This window comes from Etheostoma spectabile, unplaced genomic scaffold (assembly GCF_008692095.1).
Source record: "Etheostoma spectabile isolate EspeVRDwgs_2016 unplaced genomic scaffold, UIUC_Espe_1.0 scaffold00006155, whole genome shotgun sequence".
Classification (NCBI taxonomy): domain Eukaryota; kingdom Metazoa; phylum Chordata; class Actinopteri; order Perciformes; family Percidae; genus Etheostoma; species Etheostoma spectabile.
This window is the reverse complement of record NW_022603335.1, coordinates 17,501-25,000: the sequence shown is the minus strand read 5'-3', so window position 1 is coordinate 25,000 and position 7,500 is coordinate 17,501.

Below are 7,500 nucleotides of genomic sequence, written 5' to 3'. Positions count from 1 at the left end.
ATCATCCGGGGGAGACGCACCATGAGCGGACTGAGCTGTCCCAACTCCCCCTGTCATCCTCCATCTTGTTAATGTGGAGCTAAGGGGTGTTAAAACGCGGTAAAAATCATCCGGGGGAGACGCACCATGAGCGGACTGAGCTGTCCCAACTCCCCCTGTCATCCTCCGCCTGGTTAATGTGGCGCTAAGGGGTGTTAAAACGCGGTAAAAATCATCCGGGGGAGACGCACCATGAGCGGACTGAGCTGCCCCAACTCCCCCTGTCATCCTCCATCTTGTTAATGTGGAGCTAAGGGGTGTTAAAACGCGGTAAAAATCATCCGGGGGAGACGCACCATGAGCGGACTGAGCTGTCCCAACTCCCCCTGTCACCCTCCGCCTGGTTAATGTGGAGCTAAGGGGTGTTAAAACGCGGTAAAAATCATCCGGGGGAGACGCACCATGAGCGGACTGAGCTGTCCCAACTCCCCCTGTCATCCTCCGCCTGGTTAATGTGGAGCTAAGGGGTGTTAAAACGCGGTGAAAATCATCCGGGGGAGACGCACCATGAGCGGACTGAGCTGCCCCAACTCCCCCTGTCATCCTCCGCCTGGTTACTGTGGAGCTAAGGGGTGTTAAAACGCGGTAAAAATCATCCGGGGGAGACGCACCATGAGCGGACTGAGCTGCCCAACTCCCCCTGTCATCCTCCGCCTGGTTAATGTGGAGCTAAGGGGTGTTAAAACGCGGTGAAAATCATCCGGGGGAGACGCACCATGAGCGGACTGAGCTGTCCAAACTCCCCCTGTCATCCTCCGCCTGGTTAATGTGGCGCTGGGGGTGTTAAAACGCGGTAAAAATCATCCGGGGGAGACGCACCATGAGCATATTGAGCTCTGCCATCTGCCCCTATGTCCCTGCTCCTGGTAACCCCTGAAGAAATAGCCAAAAATTGTTTTAAATGAATCCGGGGGAAGACGCACTGTGAGGGGACCGAGTTCTGCCAGCACTCCCTGTCATATTTCGCCTGGTTAATGTGGAGGAAAATGGCGTTAAAATGCGGTTAAAATCATCCGTGTGAGAGGCTCCATGGGTGGGTTGAGCTCTGCCTGCTCCCCCTGTCATGCTCCACCTGGTTACTGTGGTCAAAAAGGGCGTTAAAACGCGGTTAAATTCATCCGTGTGAGAGGCTCCATGGCGGGTTGAGCTCTGCCTGCTCCCCCTGTCATGCCCCACCTGGTTACTGTAGTCAAAAAGGGCGTTAAAACGCGGTTAAACTCATACGTGTGAGAGGCTCCATGGGCGGGTTGAGCTCTGCCTGCTCCCCCTGTCATGCTCCACCTGGTTACTGTGGCGAAAAAGGGCGTTAAAATGCGGTTAAAATCATCCGTGGGAGAGGCCCTATGTGCGGGTTGAGCTGTGCCTGCTCTCCCTGTCATGCTCCATCTGGTTACTGTGGCCCAAAAGGGCGTTAAAACGCGGTTAAAATCATCCGTGTGAGAGGCCCTATGTGCGGGTTGAGCTGTGCCTGCTCTCCCTGTCATGCTCCATCTGGTTACTGTGGCCCAAAAGGGCGTCAAAACGCGGTTAAAATCATCCGTGTGAGAGGCTCCATGGGCGGGTTGAGCTGTGCCTGCTCTCCCTGTCATCCTCCGCCAGCTAACCATGGAGGTAATCACCGACACGTTGCGGTTAAATTCATCCAGAGGAGAAGCCCCATGAGCGGATGGAGCTCTGACGCTCCCGCCGTCTTTCTCTGGAGGCCCATGTTTTCAAAACTGGGTTTCTCAAATCGTGCGGATGGTAGCTGCGAAAACCACCCCAAAGTGACGCTCACCGAGAAGGGGAAAAAGTGCGCAAGCGGTTGACCCTTTACCGCCCGTCACCTCCCCCGGTCGAAATACTTAGAAAAAATCCAGAATTTTTCGCCCCTGGTAACCTAAGTTTTTTTTCTAAGTTTTTCGACCGGAGGAGGGGAAATGCAGAAGCGGTTGACCTTCTCCCGCTTCTGCAAATGCCTTCTCCGGTCGAAAAACTTTAACTTTTAACACTTTGAAAAAGGCTCCAGGGCCCTAATCCGCCACTCTTATCCCCAGCTAGAGGCTCTGTTGCTGGGCAATGGCCCCCAGGGCTGCAGGCCTCCCTTCTCTGCCCCAGAAACATGCACTGACACTGGGTTAAAAGCCTCCAGCACCCTCACACCCCCTCGTTAGGCCCAGCTTGTGGCTCTGTTGCCGGGCAACGGCCTCCAGGGCTGCAGGCCTCACCTCTGTGCCCCACTCTCAAGCACTGAAGCTGGGTTAACAAGCTCCAGCACACTCACACTCCCTCGTTAGGCCCAGCTTGTGGCTCTGTTGCCGGGCAACGGCCTCCAGGGCTGCAGGCCTCACCTCTGTGCCCCACTCTCAAGCACTGAAGCTGGGTTAACAAGCTCCAGCCACTCACACTCCCTCGTTAGGCCCAGCTTGTGGCTCTGTTGCCGGGCAACGGCCTCCAGGGCTGCAGGCCTCACCTCTGTGCCCCACTCTCAAGCACTGAAGCTGGGTTAACAAGCTCCAGCACACTCACACTCCCTCGTTAGGCCCAGCTTGTGGCTCTGTTGCCGGGCAACGGCCTCCAGGGTGAAATGCATCCCCTGCATGCCCCACTCTCATGCACTGAAGCTGGGTTAACAAGCTCCAGCGCCATCACACTCCCTCCCTAGGCCCAGAAAGTGGCTCTGTTCTGGCCTTTGACCTCCAGGGTTAAACCCTTCACTCTGTGCCCAGTTCATGCACTGACACTGGGTTAACAGGCTCCAGCACCTCACTCCCCCCAAAGGCCCAGTAAGTGGCTCTAAGTCTGGCCTGTGACCTCCAGGGTTATAGGCCTTCACTCTGCCCAGTTACATGCACTGACCTGGTTAACATGCTCCAGCACCCTCCCACAAGGCCCAGTAAGTGGCTCTGAGTCTGGCCTATGACCTCCAGGGTTATAAGCCTTCACTATATGCCCCAGTTACATGCACTGACCCTGGGTAAACATGTTCCTCACTCCCACAAAGGCCCAGTAAGTGGCTCTCACTCTGGCCTCTGACCTCCAGGGCTGCAGGCCTCTCTGTGGCCCAGTTACATGCACTGACCCTGGGTAAACATGTCCCAGCACCCTCCCACACCCCCCAAGGCCCAGCAAGTGGCTCTCACTCTGGCCTCTGACCTCCAGGGTTATAACCCTTCACTCTGTGGCCCAGTTACATGCACTGACCCTGGGTAAACATGTCCCAGCACCCTCCCACACCCCCCAAAGGCCCAGTAAGTGGCTCTAAGTCTGGCCTGTGACCTCCAGGGTTATAGCCTTCACTCTATGCCCCAGTTACATGCACTGACCCTGGGTAAACATGTCCCAGCCCCCCCACACCCCCCAATGCCCAGTAAGTGGCTCTCACTCTGGCCTTTGACCTCCAGGTTAAGGCCTCCCTCTGTACCCCAGAACATGCACTGACACTGGGTTAACAGGCTCCAGCCCCTCCCACACCCCCTAAGGCCCAGCAAGTGGCTCTAAGTCTGGCCTATGACCTCCAGGGTTATAAGCCTTCACTCTGAGGCCCAATAACATGCACTGACACTGGGTTAACAGGCTCCAGCACCTCCCACACACCCCAAAGGCCCTAAGTGGCTCTCAACTGGCCTATGACCCCAGGGCTGAAAGCCTCCCCTCTGTGCCCCAGAAACATGCACTGACCCTGGGTAAACAGTCCAGCACCCTCCCACACCCCTCAAGCCCAGTAAGTGGCTCTAAGCCTGGCCTTGACCTCCAGGGTTATAAGCCTTCACTCTGTGGCCCAGTTACATGCACTGACCCTGGGTAAAGGCTCCAGCACCTCCCACACCCCCAGCCCAGCAAGTGGCTCTAAGTCTGGCCTATGACCCCCAGGGTTATAACCTTCACTCTGTGGCCCAATAACATGCACTGACACTGGGTTAACAGCTCCAGCACACTCCCACACCCCCAAGGCCCAGCAAGTGGCTCTCACTCTGGCCTCTGACCTCCAGGGCTGCAGGCCTCACCTCTGTGCCCCAGTTACATGCACTGACCCTGGGTAAACATGTCCCAGCACCCTCACACCCCCCCAAGGCCCAGTAAGTGGCTCTCACACTGGTTGACCTCCAGGGCAAGGCCTCTCTGTACCCCAGAAACATGCACTGACACTGGGTTACATCTCCAGCAACCCCCTTAATGCCCAGCAAGTGGCTCTAAGTCGGCCTGACCCCTGTTATAACCCTTCACTCTGTGCCCAATACATGCACTGACACTGGGTTAACAGCTCCAGCACCCTCACACCCCCTTATGCCCAGCAAGTGGCTCTGTCTGGCCTATGACCTCCAGGTTGAAAGCCTCACTCTGTGGCCCAGTTACATGCACTGACACTGGGTTAACAGGCTCCAGCACCCTCCCACACCCCTCACAAGTGGCTCTAAGTCGGCCTATGACCTCCAGGTTAAGCCTTCACTCTGTGGCCCAGTTACTGCACTGACACTGGTTACAGGCTCAGCACCCTCCAGGGCTGCAGGCCTCAAGTGCCCTTCACTCTGTGGCCCAGTTACATGCACTGACCGGGTTAACAGGTCCAGCACCTCACACACCCCCCAAAGGCCCAGTAAGTGGCTCAAGTCTGGCCTGTGACCTCCAGGGTATAGGCCTCACTCTATGCCCCTTACATGCACTGACCCTGGTTAACATGTCCAGCACCCTCCCACACCCCCCAAAGGCCCAGTAAGTGGCTCTCAGTCTGGCCTATGACCTCCAGGGTTATAAGCCTCACTCGCCCCAGTTACATGCACTGACCCTGGGTAACATGTCCCAGCCCTCCCACACCCCCCAAAGGCCCAGTAAGTGGCTCTCACTCTGGCCTATGACCTCCAGGGTTAAACCCTCACTCTGTGGCCCAGTTACATGCACTGACACTGGGTTAACATCTCCAGCACCCTCCCACACCCCTCAAGGCCCAGCAAGTGGCTCTCACTCTGGCCTTGACCTCCAGGGTTAAAAGCCTTCACTCTGTGGCCCAGTTACATGCACTGACACTGGGTTAACAGGCTCCAGCACCCTCCCACACCCCCAAAGCCCAGTAAGTGGCTCTAACTCTGGCCTGTGACCTCCAGGGTTATAACCCTTCACTCTATGCCCAGTTACATGCACTGACCCTGGTAAACATGTCCCAGCACCCTCCCACACCCCCCAAAGGCCCAGTAAGTGGCTCTAAGTCTGGCCTATGACCTCCAGGGTTATAGCCTTCACTCTATGCCCCAGTTACATGCACTGACCCTGGGTAAACATGTCCCAGCACCCTCCCACACCCCCCAAAGGCCCAGTAAGTGGCTCTCACTCTGGCCTCTGACCTCCAGGGCTGCAGGCCTCACCTCTGTGGCCCAGTTACATGCACTGACCCTGGGTAAACAGTCCCAGCACCCTCCCACACCCCCCAAAGGCCCAGCAAGTGGCTCTCACTCTGGCCTCTGACCTCCAGGGTTATAACCCTTCACTCTGTGGCCCAGTTACATGCACTGACCCTGGGTAAACATGTCCCAGCACCCTCCCACACCCCCAAAGGCCCAGTAAGTGGCTCTAAGTCTGGCCTGTGACCTCCAGGGTTATAGGCCTTCACTCTATGCCCCAGTTACATGCACTGACCCTGGGTAAACATGTCCCAGCACCCTCCCACACCCCCTTAATGCCCAGTAAGTGGCTCTCACACTGGCCTTTGACCTCCAGGGCTGAAGCCTCCCCTCTGTACCCCAGAAACATGCACTGACACTGGGTTAACAGGCTCCAGCCCCCTCCCACACCCCCTTAAGGCCCAGCAAGTGGCTCTAAGTCTGGCCTATGACCCCCAGGGTTATAACCCTTCACTCTGAGGCCCAATAACATGCACTGACACTGGGTAACAGGCTCCAGCACCTCCCACACCCCATTAGGACCAGAAAGTGGCTCTAAGTCTGGCCTATGACCCCCAGGGTTAAAAGCCTTCACTCTATGCCCAGTTACATGCACTGACCCTGGGTAAACATGTCCCAGCACCCTCCCACACCCCCCAAAGGCCCAGTAAGTGGCTCTAAGCCTGGCCGTTGACCTCCAGGGTTATAAGCCTTCACTCTGTGGCCCAGTTACATGCACTGACCCTGGGTTAAAAGGCTCCAGCACACTCCCACTCCCTCTTAATGCCCAGCAAGTGGCTCTAAGTCTGGCCTATGACCTCCAGGGTTAAAAGCCTTCACTATGTGGCCCAATAACATGCACTGACACTGGGTTAACAGGCTCCAGCACCTCCCACACCCCCTTAATGCCCAGCAAGTGGCTCTAAGTCTGGCCTATGACCTCCAGGGTTAAAAGCCTTCACTCTATGCCCCAGTTACATGCACTGACCCTGGGTAACATGTCCCACCACCCTCCCACACCCCCCAAAGGCCCAGCAAGTGGCTCTCACTCTGGCCTCTGACCTCCAGGGTTATAAGCCTTCACTATATGCCCCAGTTACTTGCACTGACCCTGGGTAAACATGTCCCAGCACCCTCCCACACCCCCCAAAGGCCCAGTAAGTGGCTCTAAGCCTGGCCGTTGACCTCCAGGGTTATAACCCTTCACTCTGTGGCCCAGTTACATGCACTGACACTGGGTTAACAGGCTCCAGCACCCTCCCACACCCCCCAAGGCCCAGTAAGTGGCTCTAAGCCTGGCCATTGACCTCCAGCGCTACAGGCCTCCACTCTGTGCCCCTGCCCGAGGCTGGAAGTCTGGCTGAGAACCTCCAGGCCCGCCAGCCTTCCACACCCCTCACCCCAACCCTCCAGCCCGCCAGCCTCCCACAACCCCAACCCCTACCCTCCAGGAACCCTGCGCACCAGGCGAACCTGTGTACCCGAACTTAAGCACCCCCCCCGGACTAAACCCCTCCATCCACCCCGGCCAGAGTTTCGTGCCCCTGGTAACCCAATTAAAACTTTGTACCCCTGGTAACCTATCTAAACCTCCGTGCCCTTGGTAACCTAAAGTTTCTCCAATACTTTAACTTTTTTTTGTAACCTTGCCTACCTTAAGAGAGTCAAAGGTACTCCCTCGTTTTGCCGCGCCCTTGGTAACCTATCTTACTTTTTTTTTCTAAGTGTCTCAATACTTTGAAATTTTTTAAAAAGATTTTTCATGCCCCTGGTAGTCTCCAAGACTACCGGAGAGAGGGGGGAGGTCGGACCGGGGCTGAGCCCGCGCTCAGGCCTCACGGTCGGCCTCCCTCCCTGCCCACACACCCCTGGTGGATGTGTGGACTTTGCCGTTTTTTTCTAAGTGTCTCAATACTTTGAAATTTTTTAAAAAGATTTTTCATGCCCCTGGTAGTCTCCAAGACTACCGGAGAGAGGGGGGGAGGTCGGACCGGGCTGAGCCCGCGCTCAGGCCTCACGGTCGGCCTCCCTCCCTGCCCACACACCCCTGGTGGATGTGTGGACTTTGCCGTTTTTTTTCTAAGTGTCTCAATACTTTGAAATTTTT